This window comes from Myodes glareolus, chromosome 16, assembly GCF_982192425.1.
Source record: "Myodes glareolus chromosome 16, mMyoGla1.1, whole genome shotgun sequence".
In the NCBI taxonomy this organism is placed as follows: Eukaryota; Metazoa; Chordata; class Mammalia; order Rodentia; family Cricetidae; genus Myodes; species Myodes glareolus.
In genome coordinates, this window is record NC_142041.1 from 33,541,536 (window position 1) to 33,559,621 (window position 18,086).

Below are 18,086 nucleotides of genomic sequence, written 5' to 3' on the forward strand. Positions count from 1 at the left end.
TCCTGCCACATAGCAGACAGAACGGGGCACCTACTATGTGGCACACCAATCCCGTGCCAGTTCCTAGAACTCTAGAGACCATTAAGGCCAAGAGCCCAGTCTTAAGGCGCTGGCACTCTCAACAGTGGGCGCTTGGGATGGGGACAGTTAAGCTGTAGACGGAGCAATAGCAGAATGTCGGATGTTGCAAACCTCAGCCCTTGACACAAAGGCAGTCATGGTTTTTTGTTGAGTCAAATGTAAGTGACTATAGTCCCAAGCATGAACTCACATTAGCCTAAATCACATGTTGCAATGTGGAGACAGGTTCATGAGTTTCTATGGTTACAGAACAAAAGAAAGTTTTTTTCATAAATCATAAAGTTTTTTTCATAAATCAAGGCACTTTCCAAATACCTGGGTGGGAGCTTCAGGTAGGTGGGTTACAGCAGAAAGGGGGAAGCCTCTGCCATGGTCTCAGATACAATCTGAGGACATTCTTAGCTTTGGGGTTGGTGAAAGCTAGTGGTCTGTTAAAGAACATCACAGAAGTTTTCAGAGATAGATAGAAGAAAGTTGGGCCAGGAACAGGCAGGTGATAACTGCTTAGGGAACTGAAGATAGCCCAGAATAATTTGGCTCTGGGCACAAAACATTCAGCTCTACACAGTCACAGTTCTAATCAGCCAGCCTCGGAGAATCTTTAAACACAGTTACGCCATTTTTTAACTCAGGAAACTGCAGTTCACTTGGGGAATATTTCTTCTTCCTCTGTATCCTATAGACTCCTTTACTCAGTATGTCCAAAAGTCAGTTGGGCATCTACCCAGACTGCTCAAACTTCCAGGTAGTCAGTACCTCCATGTTCTGGGTACTTAGTGTTCTGGCAGAGCTGGGTGGGCTTCACCCTGAGTGTCTTTCTCACCTTAAGCAACTAGGCCTCTCTTATACCCCTCACTTTTTATACATTTCTTGTAGTTTGGCCTCTGGGACTTGTCACCTCCACTACTTAGGTTATTTCTCTACCTCCACGTTCATCTATTTTACAACCCTTTGCTTCCAGAGCAGTGGTCCCCTGTTCTCCCTTCTCTTCCCCCTCTTCCCCTACACAATTGCCTGTAACTTCAGCTTCAGGAGCTCCAGCTCCTCCCTTGACCTTCTCAAGCCCTTTGCTCACCTGCACAAACACACACATATGCACGTAAGAGATGCAGGGCTGGAGAGATGACCTAGTGGCTAAGAGTTTGAGTTGTCCTTGCAGCCATCCTGGGCTCAGTTACTAGCATCATGCTGGCTCGCTACTCCTTTTCAGGAGACCTGACACTCTCTTCTGGCTTCCGTGAGCATCAGGCAGGCACGTTGTATGTGGGCATACATACGTGTTGGTAAAACGCTCATGCACGTATAAGAAAATAAGTCTAAAATAGTAAAAAAAAAAAAAAAAAAAAGGGCTGGACATGGTGGTTTACATGTCCCAGTACTCCAGAGGCAAAGGCAGGCAGATCTCTGTGACTTTGAGACTAGTCGTCTACACAGTTAGTTCTAGGTCAGCCAAGGCTACACAAAAAGAACCTCTCTTAATAAATAAATAAGTAAATCTTGTAAAAAAATGTTTATTATTTATGTGTGTGTGTGTGTGTGTGTGTGACTGTGATTGTATGCGCATGTATGTGGGGGAAGTGCATACACGCTCACACCTGTGCAGGAGAGGAGACCAGAAGAGGGCATCTCTCAGGGGTTGTAATCACGCTCACCTGCTGTGGACAGGCTCAATCCACACCACTGGGGGGCAGACATGGCTGCATGCTGCAATCCCAGGCCAGGGGGGCGATGACTTGGCGCAAGAGTACCTCACTAGTGTCTGTCAGGACAGCAAGGTCTGCATAGAGAGTTCCAGGACAGCCAAGGCCCTTAGAGAGACCCTGTCTCAAAAAGCCAAAACCAAATTAAATCCAAACAGGAAGTGTCAAAACAAGCAAGCAAGCAACAACAGAAACTCCAAACCTGCTGGGCTGTGGTGGCACATACCATTAATCCCAGCACTTGGGAAGCAGAGACAGGAGGATCTCTGTGAGTTCGAGGCTAACCTGGTCTACAGAGTGAGTTCCAGGACAGCCAAGGCTACACACAGAAACTCTGTCTCGAAAACCAAAACAAAGCAAACAACAACAAAAACAAAACTTCTCCAAACCCAAACAAAGACTGAGATTGGGTTTTGCTCAGCACTAGCTCATCTCTCGGCTAATCAGCATGGCCAGGGAACTACCCTTCTATCATTGACCAAGATGGTACATACCACCTTGTTGCCAAAGGAGCAGAGTGAAATAATTGACCATTATGTGGTCTAGCAGAAGTTCTGTCCCAAGGATCCTAAAAGCTAATGTTTTGGGTGCTCGTCCTGGGAGCCTGAGAAATCCATCTCTTGTTCAAGGAACCCAGCCTGGTCCACTTCCTCTCAAGAAAGCTACTCACTTCCAGGCGGACCTTTCTCATCTGTGGGCATTGGTCCAGAGATAGGCGAGGCAGGGGTTTCTTCTGCTCTAGTGTCACTTGATAAATATTTACTATTCTGGAGAGTTGACGGGTGAGGTGTCAGAACTGGTGAGCCCATCCCTGGCGATTGCCTCCTGCCCAGCCTGAAAGCTAGCCAAAGATCCTGCTGCCGCTCTCTGGCTCTCTGCGGTGGGTGTGGGCAGGGTGTGGTCGCTGGCTCTCTGCGTCCTTTCCCGCTGCCGGAAGGGGTCCCGGAACCCTGATCAGCATCCCTTCCTTTTAACTTGTCCGACAGCTGCAAGTTCTTCCTTCTGGAATTTCCACGAAGCCAGGCTGGGAACATGAAAGAGCAGGAGCCTGTCTTTCGGTGTACGGCTGTGTCTTACCGGCCATGTGACCTTGCGTGTTGGTTTCTCTTTTTTCAAAGGGGGAGGGGGTTTCAACTGCTGCTAGACTGGATTAATGGGGCAATAGAAGTGCTGTAGTCAAGCTTCTGGCACACTGACAGGGTCTCTTCACGGTGGCTATCTCAGACCCAGATTTGTGGACCTGATTGGTGAGGACAGGTTCTTCTCAGAGAAGCCCCAGAAGCACCACCTCATATCAGCCCTTCTGTCTCTCAGCAGCAATCAAATGACTGTCGATAGCTCGTTGGACAGGCATGGGACTTCATGCTCACCTCTCTTCTTCCATGCTGGGATTGTTGTCTGGCATGAGCCTGCTCAGATCTTGGACACTTTGTCACAGTTTTCGGAGATTCATGTGCACCTGCACTGTGTGTCTGGACAACGCTCTTTCCTCAGAGTCCGCCACCACTTCCAGCTCTTATGATCTTTCTGGCCTTTCTTCCCCATAGGTCCTTGAGTCTGAGGGGAGGGCTGTGATGCAGACATCTCGGGACTGAACATTCCAAAGGCTCGTATTCTCTGTACGCCGACCATCGGGGGAGGAGATCTTTCACAGATGGGGAAATAGAGTGTTGTAGAGAAATGAAGAGGGAGAAATGGAACACGAAGGATTAAATGTGGTGGGGGATGGGGAGGCAGGACAGAGGGGGAACATGGAGAGAGAAAACTAGCAAAGGACTTTTGAAAAGTCATTTGAGAACCTATTACTGTAGAGGCTTCTTAAATAGATACATTATAAAATATTTCAATGGAGTGGGAGCACAATACCCTAACTAGGTACCTGGATTAAAGTCCTCATACCAGGAAAGGGTTCCCTCAGATGTTTGATTTTAATATATATATATATATCTCCTATAGATATTTATACTTTTATGGGTAGTTTTCAAGACAACACATTCTTACAGGGTAGTCCTGGCCTCATTCATTGTGTAGACCGGGTTGACTTCAGATTCACGGAGATCTGCCTCCCAAGTGCTGGAATTAAAGGCGTGAGCCACCAGGCCCTGTGTGCCATACTTTTTGCTTAGAACATTGATTACAAAGGTTCATAAACTTGTCAAAAAAAATCATCAAATTAATGCTGGGGACATAGGTCAGCGGTAGAGCATTTACCTGGCACATGCAAGGCCCCTGGCTCCATCCCAAGGACTGAGAAAAATGAAGCAAATAAATAAGACCCCTTAAAATTAAAGGCAGCCGCGTGCTGCAGAGTGATGGTTCAACAGTGGGCAGGCCACAGGCAATATATTCAGTCAAGATCTATAAGATTATAAGGAAGCCTGGTGGTGGTGGTGCCTGCTTTAATCCCAGTACTCAGGAGGCAGAGGCTGTAGGATCTCTATGAGTTCAAGGTCAGCCTGGTCTACAGGGCAAGTTTCAGAATAGCGGGGTTGACACAAAGAAACCCTTTCTCTCTCAAAAAATAAATAAATAAAAATAAAAAACGAAAGGAAGGAAGGAAGGAAGGAAGGAAGGAAGATCAGAAGCAAGCTGGAAAACTCTTATCATGCAGAGATAGCCTGGCCATTGTAACAGCACAGTGCAATCTCACGTTTGTGGGAACGCTGACAGACAAGCCCATGCGGTGCCAATTGTATAGAGGTGGCTCGGGGCCTGCAAGATGACTCAGTGGGCAAAGGCTTGCTGCTAGACCTGGCAACCTGAGTTCAATCCTGGGGACCTACATGGTGGAAGGAGGGAACTGACTCCTGCCCATTGTCCTCTGACTTCCACGTGAGTGCTGTGGCATGTGTACACACACATACACACACACACACACACACACAAACACACGTTAAATAAATACAATAAAACTGCACCTCATACAATTATATACAATATATGATGCTTGGCAATGTCAATAAATGAGCACGTGGCCCAGTTTGAAGTTGAATGCCTATAATCCCAGCAGGAGAGGTAAAGCAAGAGAATTGTGAGTTATGGGCCGCCCTTGGTTACACAGACTGATTTCGTCTTGAAATAAATAAACTCTATTAAAGAAAAGTAAATTACTATGTTATTAGTGTATGCTTTACCAAGATATGCTTGTGTGTGTGTTTGTGTGTGTGTGTGTGTGTGTGGTTTTTCGAGACAGGGTTTCTCTGTGTAGCCTTGGCTGTCCTAGAATTCACTTTGTAGACCAGGCTGGCTTTTTTTAAATACATTTTTTATTGATATTTATTGAGCTCTACATTTTTCTCTGCTCCCTTCCCTGCCTCTCCACTCTCCCCTTCAATCCTCCCCCAAGGTCCCCATGCTTCCAATTTATTCAGGAGATCTTGTCTTTTTCTACTTTCTACTTCCCATGTAGATTAGATCTATTAAGTCTCTCTTAGTGTCCGCATTGTTGTCTAAGTTCTCTGAGATTGTGGTTTGTAGCTTAGCTTTCTTTGCTCTATGTTTAAAAACCACCTATGAGTGAGTACATGTGATAATTGTCTTTCTGTGTCTGGGTTACCTCACTCAAAATAATGTTTTCTAGCTCCATCTATTTTCCTGCAAAATTCAAGCTGTTGTTTTTTTTCCCCTACTGTGTAGTACTCCATTGTGTAAATGTACCACATTTTCCTTATCCATTCTTCGTTTGAGGAGCATTTAGGTTGTTTCCCAGGTTCTGGCTATGACAAACAAAGTTGCTATGAACATAGTTGAGCACATGTCCTTGTGGCACGATAGAGCATCCTTTGAATATATACCCAAAAGTAGTATTACTGGGTCTTGAAAAAGGTTGTTTCCTAATTTTCTGAGAAATCGACACACTGACATCCAAAGGAGTTGTACCAGCTTGTGTTCCCACCAGCAATGCAGAAGTGTTTCCTTTCCCCCACATAAGTTGTCATCAGTGTTTTTGATCTTGGTGGCCATTCTTCCAGGTGTAAGATGGAATCTCAGAGTTATTTTGATTTGCATTTCTCTGATGACTAAGGATGTTGAACATTTCCTCAAGTGTCTTTCAGCCAGTTTAGATTTCTCTGTTGAGAGTTCTCTGTTTAGGTCTGTACTCCATTTATTTTTATTGGATTATGTGATCTTTTGGTGTCCAATTTCTTGAGTTCTTTGTATATTTTGGAGATCAGACCTCTGTCTGATGTGGGGTTAGTGAAGATCTTTTCCCATTCTGTAGGCTGTCATTTTGTCTTGTTGACAGTGTCCTTTGCTTTACAGAAGCTTCTCAGTTTCAGGAGGTCCCATTTATTAATTGTTTCTCTCAGTGTCTGTGCTGCTGGGGTTATATTTAGGAAGTGGTCTCCTGTGCCAATGCGTTCAAGTGTACTTCCCACTTTCTCTTCTATGAGGTTCAGTGTGGCTGGCTTTATGTTGAGGTCTTTGATCCATTTGGACTTGAGTTTTGTGCATGGTGATAGATATGGGTCTATTTTCATTCTTCTACATGTTGATATCCAGTTATACCAGCACCACTTGTTAAATATGCTTTCTTTTCTCCATTTGATATTTTTTGCTTCTTTATCAAAGATCAGGTGTTTAAAGATGTGTGGGTTGATATCTGGGTCTTCTATTCGGTTCCATTGGTCCTCCTGTCTGTTCTGATGGACCAGTCTGGCTTTGAACTCAGAGACCAACTTGCCTCTGCCTCCTGAGTGCTGGGATTAAAGGTGTGAGCCACCATGCCTGGCTCCATGATATGTTTTTTAGTTTGATTAAAATAAACTGCTTCTAATTATGGAAAGCAGTACACTGTAGTCACCTTGTCCATCTTTATTGCCTTTCTTGGTTGCCTTGGAGGGCACAACATGTGCTCGATCTGTAAAAAAACTATGACATTTGCACAATAGCCTCCTGATGTAGTCTCAAAATGTACAACTGACCTGAACTATTGGCTGTATAGTTTATATTTTATTTGTTTTGTTTGATTGTTTCTTTTTAAAGGGTAAAGTGGCCTCCCAGGTCTTAAAAGACAAAGGTAGCTAGCTGGTCAGTGCCTTTAATCCTAGCACTTGGGAGGAATAGTCAGGTAAAACTCTGAGTTTGAGGCCAGCCTGGTCTTCAGAGTGAATTCCAGGACAGCCAGGGTTATACTAAGAAACCATCCAGCTACAAATCACCTTTTTTTTTTCTTTTAAATGATTTTTCTCCACTCCCCTCCTTTTTTGTTGGAGTTCTGGCTCAATTTGAAGTTACTACCACAAGGTGGCAGTGATAACTAATTCATAAAGATTGAAATGTTGAATGATGATTTGTAACTCATTCTATTGTGGGAGGTTTCTGTTTCTGCATTTTATTTCTGAGTTATGTAGCCCTGATTGCCTTGAGCTCAATATGTAGTTTGAAGCTGACCTTGAATTCCTGATCCTTCTGCCCCTACTTCCAAAGTGCTGGAACTACAGGCAACCTCCTCTATGGCTGGCTAGTGAGTCCTCTCCTCTCCTCTCCTCTCCTCTGCTCTGCTCTGCTCTCCTCTCCTCTCCTCTCCTCTCCTCTCCTCTCCTCTCCTCTCCTCTCCTCTCCTCTCCTCTCCTCTCCCCTCCCCTCCCCTCCTCTCCCCTCCCCTCCTCTCCCCTCCTCTCCCCTCCCCTCCCCTCCCCTCCCTTCTCCTCCCCTCCCCTCCCCTCTCCTCCCCTCCCCTCCCCTCTCCTCTTCTCTCCTCTTCTCTCCTCTCCTCCTTTCCTCTTCTTTTCTTTTCTGTATAGCCCTGTCTGGCCTGAAACTCACTATGTAGACCTGGTTGGCTTCAAACTCAGATATCTTTCTGCCTCTGCCTCTGCCTCTGCCTCCCAAGAGCTGGGATTAAAGGTGTGAATGGTTTCCTCGAAAGCTTGTTTTGTGGTCATGTATTTTTTTACCCTCATCATTAGTATTATATTGGAGGTCTCTTTCTCTTTCTAATTCTTTCTCCTCCATGTGACACCAGCTTGAAGAATTCATTTTTGTTGTCGGTGCATCTAGTTCATTGATCCTTACTGTGGTAGGAGAGTGGGAGGTTGGCAGAGATGGTGACTCATACCTGTAATTGCAGCCTCCTGGGGGTTGAGGCAGGAGGATTATGAGTTAGACGCCAGCATGCGCTATCTCGTTTATAAAGAAAATCATGAGATAAACAGGCAACACATATCACGTGCTATCCCCGTTCCCTTTCTTGTGGATTCATCATTGCATCCAGATCTCCAAGCACCTGCAAGTGCCTTAGTGACAAATGCTCTCCTGTGTGTCTTCTATTGGACCTGCATGCCCATTTCTCTCACTATATAGCCAGGAATGGGAGGCTTCTAATTCTCATATTTTTCATTCACACACATTATCCCTTTTTTCCCTTAATAAATTGCCTACAAATTTCTCTTGGTACTAAGTACAGGTGAATTAAAGCAATGTCCTAAAGTTTTGTTATGTTCTCATGTACTTGTGTTTGTGTGTTGGGGAGTATGAGTGTGTGTGTGTGTGTGTGTGTGTGTGTGTGTGTGTAGGGGGATAGACCTGTGTGTGTGTGTGTGTGTGTGTGTGTGTGTAGGTGTGTGCATATAGGTATGTGTGTGTAGATATGTATGGGGGTATGCCTGTGTATGTATAGGTGTAGTGATATTTTGTTTATGTTTTAACAAATAAAGCTTGCCTGAAGATCAGAGTGCAGAGCTAAATCACTAGAGGTCAGGAGGTGGTGGTTCACACCTTTAATCCCAGTACTTGGGAGTCCAGCACCTTTAATCCCCGCATGAGGGAGGTGGAGACAGGAAGGGATGTGGCTTGAGGAAGAAAAGAATATAAGGTGGGAAGAGACAGGAGCTCAGCTGCAGTCTGAGGTGTGGTGGAGACAGAGGTAGTTTGAGGATGCAGTCTGAGGTGCAGTCTGAGAACAGGATCACCCCTTCAGTCTGAGAATTAGGTAGAGGTAAAAGGTCTAGTGACTGGCCTCCCTGCTTCTCTAATCTCTCAGTTTTCACCCCCTAATATCTGACTCTGGGTTTTTATCATTAAGAACAATTAGAATTTGTATAGGTGTGTGTGTGTGTTGAGTGTGTGTGTAGGGAGTATGCCTGTGTGTGTGTATAGATGTGTGTGTGTGTAGGTGTGTGTGTGTAGGGAGTATGTCTCTGTGTGTATATAGATGTGTGTTTATGTGTGTTTGTGTGTATGTGTGTGTGTAAGGGTGCATATGGAGGCCAGAAGTCAACATTGGGTGTCTTCTATTGTTTGCTTCTGCCTTTTTTAACTTAAATTTTTTATGAATTAAAAATTTTTAAGATTTTTTTTTAATTTCATGGGTTTTGTTTATTTGTTTGTTTTTGGGCTTTTGTTTTTGTTTTGCCTGCACAGACATATGTGCTCCAGGGGCCTGACTGGGGCCTGTAGAGGTCAGAAGAGGACACCGAATCCCCTGAAACTGACCTTACTCATGGTTGTGAGCCAAAGGTGGGTGTTAGGAATCAAACCTGGGCCCTCTGAAAGAGCAACAAGCGCTCTTAACTGCTGAACCATCTCCCCTGTACTTGAGGCCTTCTTTCTGAGACAGGGATTCTTCGTGGGACCAGAAGCTTGCCGGTTCGGCTAGACCACACTGCTTGGTGAGTGCTAGCGTGCAATGCTCCTGTATCCCTCTCAGGGCCCTCACCCACCAGATTGCTCTAGATGCACTCTGGTCAAGAGCAGGCTGATGCCGTGCACTGGATCTCTCTCTTAGACACCGGCCACAACCAGTAGTTCATTAGTTCTTTAGGTATTCAATTTCTGTCCAGTAGTTCACAGTTTAAATGATTTTAAAATTTTCACCCCTTTCCCCCAAACAAATCTCAGAATTCATGACCTAATTAGCAGGTTAGTAAACGCTGCCTTAGAGATTTACCACCTATACCTTTTGTGAATTGCCTTCAAGAGCTATCGGATTTATTCAGCAAGCTGTTGAGCATCTACCATGGCAGGGATTCAGGCCATAATGAGTCCTTATTCCAAGGGCCCAAATACTAGCAGAGAACATGGGCAGACTCAGGTGAGCCCAGCCACAGCCAGGGCTATGACAAGACACAGTAAAGGTGGGAGCAGGTGCTTGAGAATGGCAGGCTGGAGTGACTGGTTCTGACCCCAGGGGCTCTGATAGTCTTCCCTGAGACACAGAACTCACGTCTGGGTCCCCGGTGTCATAGCAGTGTCAGACACTTGATAAAATACAGAGCCTCAGGCTCCACCCTAGAGCTGCTAAGCAGGCAGCTGAGCATTAAGGAGATCCGAGGTGGCGGCCTGGCCTAGCCTGATTTAGCGGTTTCTGAGGGAGACCAGGCAGGGAAAGCAGGAAGGAAGGGCAGAAGTGGAAAAACAGAAGCTCTGAGCATCTCTCTCTCCTGGCCCGAACCTAACAATGACTGATTCCGCCGCTAGGGCACAGAGAGCTAAGCAGCCATGCAAGAAGCAAGGGCAGGAAACAGGGCCAAGCCTGTGGTCCTTCCTGCCAAGCCGCCTATGACGGTTGGGGAAGGGATAAGGAGGGCTCAGGTGGGAAAGGTTGTCCCCGTCACTCTTGTATACTCACTGCAGTGAGAAAAGCCTGAGAGAAGCTCCCTGGGGAAGGAGAAGTTTATTTCGGATTATAGTTCAGCACAGGCAGTTCAGCTATCGTGGTGGGGAAAGAACATGGCAGCTGCCGGAGCGCAGCCTGTGGTGTCGGGAGCTTTGCAGCACAGCTGTTCAAATGGGAAAGATCAGGAAGTAGAGACTTTGGGCTGGAACCAGAAAGTAAACACCACCTTCAAGGCCTGCTCTCAGCCGCGCTTCTGCTTCACTAGGCTGCACGTCCCTAAGATTCTTTATCCTTCTAAAGCATCCCCGCTCACGCGGCCAGGTATTTAAACACACGTGCCTGTAGAGAATGTTTTATGGTAGAACCGTAACATCTTCTCAGAGATCCTTTCTTGGTTAGACCCAGGCCTGTGGCCAGGCACAGGGCTGCAGAGCACAAAGCTGAAGAATTTTTTTTTCCCCCTCATTTTCTTGATCCTCAGTACCGGGCACGAGAGAAGCTGTAGGAGGATTTGGGGCAGCCTGACCCATCAGAACACAGGAACATTCAGGGCGTGTACACTGGAAGCTGAGCAAGCTGTTCTTTCCTGGCCCTGAACACAGCTAGGGCAATCGCTGAGGCTTATAACAAGACTGTGGCTGGGTCAGGAGGTTCCAGGGCAAGAGGAAGACTTTTGCCACACCCTGCAGCCTGTGCTGGGTGAAGGCTGCTGTCTTAATTACTTTTCTATTACCATGAAGGGGCAACATGACCAAGGCAATTCATAGAAGAAGGTGTTTAACGGGGCTTACAGTTACAGAGGGCGAATCCATGGCTGTCAGGGTAGGGAGGACGGATGGGCAGGCAGGCAGGCAGGCATGGTGCTGAGCAGTAACTGAGAGCTCACATCTGATCCACAAGGTGGAGGCAGGGAGAGCTGGCTAGGAATGGCTAGGGTTCCGAATTATCAAAGCCCATCCCCAGGGACACACCTCCTCCGACAAAGTCACACCTCCCAATCCTTCACAAACAGTTCCACTTCTGGGAACCAAGCAGTCAGACATTCGAGCCTTTGGGAGTCATTTTCATCAAACGCCATAGCTGCCTAACCCTGGAGGAAAGTAATTATCAGAAAGGGAAACAGAAAACGGGGACATGGATAAGTTCAACAAAATAAAACATACAGACACACCAACACCCTACAGGCTTCACCTGCCCCTGTCCCCACCCTGCCCCAGCCCTGTCCCTTCCCTGCCCCTAGGGAGAGGTCTAGTTTTTCCCAGCAGGGGAACCTGTCTACCTTTTCCATAGAACCAGAAAAGATGTGGGTCCTCCAATGTCCAGTAGCCATAGATAAGTAGACCTCTTAATTCTACCCACAACTCAGAAGAGAGGCAGGTAGGAACGTAGTAAACAGATGGGATGGGGAGACTGCATCTCTTGCAGACGGCCCAGAGGCATGGCTATATTTATGTGGAAAGGACGAGGGTACTAATTTACATCTCTACTCATTTATAATTAAGCTAGGCTACTCCTTCTTTGTTTCTTTCTCTCCCCTCCCTTGCTTCCTCCCTCTCATCTTTCCATTACCCTCTTTTCTCCCCTACCTTCTCTTCCTTCCTTTCTTTGGACAACTTCTGACTAAATAACCCAGATTACTCTTGAACTCCCAGTCCCTCAGAGCGCTATGACTACAGGCATGCACATCTCACCGGGCTCTCCCTAACCCCTTTCTGGAGAAAGAGTTTACCCTGACAGTTTGGTAAGACTGCCACCCTAGCCAAGCCTCACCGTGTCAGAGGAGGCTGATTCCTCTTCTGAGAGTTGCCAATGTCAGGCTGTTCCTGGCAAAGGAAGCAGAGCAGAGCTAGTGTCCTCTTCCAAAATAAAGCTCTGCCTAAAAAGGAAGAGTCTTGGGACAGTGGGATGACTCCATGGGTAAAGGAGCTTGCTGCCAGGCCTGAAGATCCAAGTTCAATCCCCAGGATTCACATGAGAGCAGAGGACTGCTCCCCCAAGCTTCCACATGCACACTGTAATACTCAAGCACCCGCTCAGACACACACACACACTATATGTATGTATGTATGTGTGTGTGTATATATATATATATATATATATATATATATATATGTATTCTTTTAAAAAGAGAAAATAATTTTGCTCCTAAATTCACTCCCTAGTAGCAATCGCTATACATTTGGTGAAAAAAATTTTTTGCCTCATGTGTATTTGTTCAGGTTTAACGTAACTGAGATTATAACAGTCATGCATTGCACTCCCTGTTTTTCTGCCTAGTGCACTATGAACTCTTCATTGTTAGAATTTCTGTAATCATAATTAACACGTTAACTTATGGTTCTCTAAGTTAGTTAGTCATGCCCCTGTAGCAGGGACACATGGACATCACACTGTGACTGGGGCTGGGTTGAGAAACTGGGAGGATTGCTAAGGGCCTTTTCCCTTCCCCCTCCTTTAAAACTTTTAAAAAATTATGTTATTCACTGTGGTCGAAATGCAAAACAAAATTAAAATAATAAATTTTAAAAATTACATTATTTATTTTGTGTGTGTGTGTGTGTGTGTGTGAGAGAGAGAGAGAGAGAGAGACAGAGAGAGAGAGAGAAAGAGAGAGAGACTGCCACGGTGGGGTCAGAGGACCACTTGTACTTTCTTGACCTTCTGAGTCAGAAAGGGAAATGAAGGTTTTAGAGGCCGACATGCAGAAGGCAAAGGAAGCAGGAAACAAAAGACCAGTAGCCCAGAGCCAAGGTTAGCTAATGAACTTGGAAGAGGTGGGTATTACTATTACGTTAATGAGCCATAAAGGGCTTCAGTCCTCTGTTCCTTCTCTCTTTCCTTGCCCTCTGGGAGTCAGGCCCCTGGGGAGGCTTGGTACACCTCTAGGCTCCTCTGTGCCTCTTCCTTAACAGACTTTCCCTTTTCTTGTAACTTTCCACAATCCTCTGTACGATTCATAAAAGGCACGGCTCTGGGGAGATGGCTCTCTGGTTAAAGAACTGGCTGCTCTTCCAGGGGATTCTGGTTCGATTCCTAGCACCCATAGGGCTGCTCACAGTGACCTGTGGCACAAGTTCCAGGGGATCCATCACCTTCTTCTGATCTCTGTGGGTACCTGGCACGCAGACAGACGTACATGGAGGCAAACCCCCAACCAAGCTTCATACTAATGAATAATTAAGGAAGGGATGTGGCACAAGAGCCTTGAAATTTCAGCGTCTGCCCCGTAGACTCTATCCATGCCAGTTAACACTTCCACAGTGTGGATCCTGGGGATCTAAACTTAGGTTATCTGTTTGACAGCAAGCACTCCTAGCTGCTGAGCCAACGCGCCAGCTCTGAGATTTCTAAACTCTTTGTTCTCACTGATGGAGATTCTCTCACAGTCTCCTTCTCCCCACAACAGTTAGCAAGGAAAGTTAACCAAACATCTAAGAGCAGAAGAATATGAAGCGATAATTTAAACACCTGCCTCTAAAGGCTTTTGTTTTTGTTTGTTTTTGAGATAGGGTTTCACTATGTAGCTCTGGCTGCCTGTCCTGGAGCTCACTATGTAAACCAGGCTGGCCTCAAACTCACAGACCTTCACCTGCCCCTGCCTCTGGAGTGCCGGGATTAAGGGCATGCATCACCTTAAGCATTTACTTCCTTTGACAAAGCAGGTCGGAAAGCTCCATCTGTCTCTCTGTAAAGCACACTGACCCTCTACGCCCCTCCTCCGCTGGGATATCAATGGAGGTGCTTAGGATGTTACTGAGGAGTTTGATGCAGGGACTGTTTATGGAGGGGCCAGTGAGGTTAAAGTAACAAATGGGAATCCAGGAGGCACTTGGGACCAGTGTCCTGGGATGAAGATGTCCTCCCAGGAGGCCTGAAGAAACAACAGCAGAAGTTGTTCTGGGAGAGAAGGCTGGACAGGAGTTTTTAATTTTCAGGTGGTAAAATGCACTGAGGCCTGCCAGGCAGTCTGGGGGAGGGCATGGGGGGTAGTAAACACCTTGCCGTCTCCCTGTGGACCTCACACCTCCTTCCAGCTCCACTGATCAGCAGACCAGAACTGGAAGGCAGACGGCTGAGTATCCTCCAGTCAACCTCTCAGTAAGCAAGGAAGAGCAGAAAACAGCAGAGGTGGATCTGAAGGGACAAATGGAAAATACCCCGCTTTACGGTTTGTGCTTCAAAAGACAAAATTATGGGCTGTAATGATGCAGTTCAGTGACAGAGCCTTGCCTGGCATCGCCAAGCCCTGGATTGGGTCTTCTAGCACTGGGGGTGGGGTAGGGAGCCATGTCAAAGCCCATAGCTTGTTTAGTTACAGATCTGATTGGCTTGATTTGTGATTCATGAATTGAGACCGCTTCCAATTTACAAAATAAGATTGTGAGAGGCCATGGGGCAGGGTTTAGAGACTGCTCCATGTATCCCCAACCTGGAGATTTTGAACTTTTTTTTTTTGAGACAGGTTTTCTCTGTAGCTTTGGAGCCTGTCCTGGAACTAGCTCTTGTAGACCAGGCTGGCTTTGAACTCACAGAGATCCATCTGCCTCTGCCTCCTGAGTGCTGGGATTAAAGGCATGTGCCACCACCGCCTGGCTCTTGAACAGTTTTAAGCACAGGGATGAGAGGTAAGGAGGGAGGGACAGAGGGACAGAGGGACAGAGGGAGGGAGACTGACTTAGGGAACTGATAGTCCAACTCAAATGTGAGTATGAATTCCTAAAGAATCACACTGAGACATCTTTTGTTCTTTTTTTTTTTTTGAGACAGGATTTCTCTGTGTAACAGCTCTGGCTGTCCTGGACCTCGCTCTGTAGACCAGGCCAGCCTCGAACTCTGTTCTTTTTTTAAGTAAGGAAAAAAATCACAAGTATTTTATTTATATTTTATTATAAATATAATACATATTTATCTATATTAACTATTTTATTTATAATACCTATTTTTATTATATATACTTCCAGCTGTTTTTGTTTTAAAATATTTATTTATTGATATTTTATATGTACATGTGCGTCTGAGTGTGTGTTCATGCACTACTTCCATGCAGTGCTTGCAGAGACCAGAAGAGGACGTCAGATCCCCTGGAACTGGAATTACAGACATTTGTGAGCTGCCCTGCGGGTTCTGGGAACTAAACATCCTTGGCAAGTGCAGCCAGTGCTCTTAACTACTAGGCCACCTCTCCAGCTCCAACTGAAGTTTCTTTACAGTAGTCATGGGTGTGATTTTGGTGGCTTATGAAGTTACACCTCAGTCTCATCCTTTTTTATTTTTCATAGGCAATTTCTGAGGTGTCTTGCATGGGTAGGGTTACAATCTGAAGAAATAAAACCATGGATCACAAGAGGCTACACAAGGAGGTTTTGACATCTCTTTTACTGTGTAAATGGAACTTGTGAGAGTCCTAGACAGTTGCAGAATTTCAGCCGGAGAAAGACCATTCTTGGGCAATATTTTCTTAAGGCTAGAAGATGGTTCATTTTGCTATTTGAACATTCTTCCCTTTTTTGATTTATTTATTTATTTATATGTGTGTGTTTCTCCTATGTATGTGTATGTACCACAAGCACGCCTGGTGCCCATGGAGATCAGAGGCAGGCTTGAGATCCCTTGGAAACAGTTCCCAAGTGGTTGTACCGCACCATGTAGATGCTTGAAAGAAAACCAGATCTTCTGCAAGCACAGCAAGTGTTCTTAAGAGCCGAGCCGTCTCTTCGGACTATATTTGAACAGTCTTATTTGAAATACTCTATATAAGAGGAACATGGCCTATATGCGGGCAAACTTTACTGGAAATTCTGTTACTTATGCTGAACTTCTTAAATCTCAGGAAGAAAGAAATTATTTTGGAGTGAAGAGTCCTTTCCTTCCCATGTTGCCTTAATTTTCCCATCTTTCTATTCTGTTTCAGGACACGAGCTTACTATGCTGACTCTAACCAGAAACTTCTCTCTCTCTCTCTCTCTCTCTCTTTCGTTTTGTTTTATTTCTGTGCTGCAATCAAGTCTATGGTCATTCACATGTAGGCAAGTATTAACCTGCTTTAAGAAAAACTGGTGTTTGGAGATTGCTGTGGTCTTAACGAGAATGGCCCCCGTAGGCTCATATATTTGAATGTTTGGTCCCTAGTTGGTGGAACTGTCATGAGAAGGATTGGTGGCCTTGTTGGAGGAGGTGTGTCACTGGGAGTGGGCTTTGAGGTTTTAAAAGCCTATGACAGGCCCAGTTTCCCACCCCCACTGCCTTGCACTTGTGGATCGGATGTAAGCACTCAGGTACTGCTCCAGCACCATTCCTGCTTGCCTGGTGCTGTTGTTGGGAGGCCATTAGTGTGTTCCCAGCGCCCTCCTCTTGTCCATTTCCCAGCCGCCCAGATTCCTGAAATAACCACACAGAAACTGTATTAATTAAATCACTGCTTGGCCAATTACTTAAGCATATTGCTAGCTAGTTCTTACATCGAAAATTAACCCACCTCCATTATTTTATATTTTACCATGAGGCTCAAGGCCTACTGGCAAGGTTTCAACATGTCTGTCTCTGGTGGCAGCTCCATGGCTTCTCTCTGACTTCACCTCCTTTCTCCCAGCATTCAGTTTAGTTTTTCCCACCTAGCTCAGTTCTACCCTATCAGGCCAAGCCAGTTTCTTTATTAACCAATAATATTCACAGCATACAGAGGGGAATCCCACATCATGGTGCCATGCTCCCTGTAGTGCTGGACATGGACTCACCCTCTGAAACCAAAAGCAAGCCCCCAATTAATTTTTTACATGTTTTATAAGCTGCCTTGTTCATGGTGACTCTTCCCAATAGAAAAGTAAATAAGATAGGGACCTCTTTGCTTGATCCAAGTTTTAGTTTGAATAGATGTCATTTGGTGTGAGTGATTTTTTTTTCCTGCTGGGATCTAGGGTAGAAGCTCAGACCGGTAGAATGGCTTCCATAACTTGGGGTTTTGTTTTGTTTGATACAGATTCTTTTTTTTTTTTAAACTAGTAGTTGCCTATTTATTTATTTATTTATTTATATAGTATTCTGTCTGTATGTTTGCAGGCCAGAAGAGGGCACCAGATGTCATTACAGATGGTTGTGAGCCACCATGTGGTTGCCAGGAATTGAACTCAGGACCTTTGGAAGAGCAGGCAATGCTCTTAACCACTGAGCCATCTCTCCAGCCCTACAGATTCTTTTTGGGTACTCTAGATGGCCTGATACTTTATACACCCCAAGCTGACCTTGTATGAAAAAAATAAAAACAATAGCAACAACTGAAAGGCTCCCTCGTGGGCGTCTTCCCTCGGGAAGGACCCCGTGCCCAGAGACCAGTCGAAAACACGCAGCCGGATGCAAACAGCAGAAGGTTTATTGGTGGATACGCAGGTACCTGGGCGACAAGTCTCTCGAAGAGCTTGCTCGCCTGCAGGTTGGGGATGAGGGGTTTTTATAGGGGAGCAAAAGCGTGGGTACAGAAGCAGAAAAGCTTTCATTTCATTGGTCAGTTCAAATAAGGCTAAGCTAAGTGGCACATTCTTGACCTTTTACCTAAATACCAAGGAGGGGGTTGTCCAGACCCACCTGGAGGGGGTTGTGCTACCTGTTTTTCTTATCTCTTCCTGCCTTCCTAGCTTGGCTGGCGATTTGCACAGCCCCTGACTTGTGACGAGCCTCGCTTTCTACGTGACTCAGGCCTCGCAATCTTCTCTTTCTTTGTTCCTATGACCAATCCATCCTGTCTCGCAGCC

General features: G+C 45.7%; 1 long non-coding RNA gene across 3 annotated transcripts; it reads left to right on the forward strand.

Annotated features, from left to right (window-relative positions):
* Positions 1-8,479: 8,479 nt before the first annotated feature.
* LOC146891452 (uncharacterized) lies at positions 8,480-17,373 on the forward strand. Of its 3 annotated transcripts, XR_015735113.1 has the most exons (5): positions 8,641-8,721; positions 9,147-9,242; positions 9,343-9,394; positions 14,376-15,189; positions 15,389-17,373. It is a non-coding gene; the product is annotated as an uncharacterized LOC146891452 (long non-coding RNA). The 3 variants fall into 3 exon arrangements; XR_015735114.1 differs by having other exon boundaries at positions 8,480-8,715; positions 9,147-9,394; XR_015735112.1 differs by having other exon boundaries at positions 9,147-9,394.
* Positions 17,374-18,086: the final 713 nt, after the last annotated feature.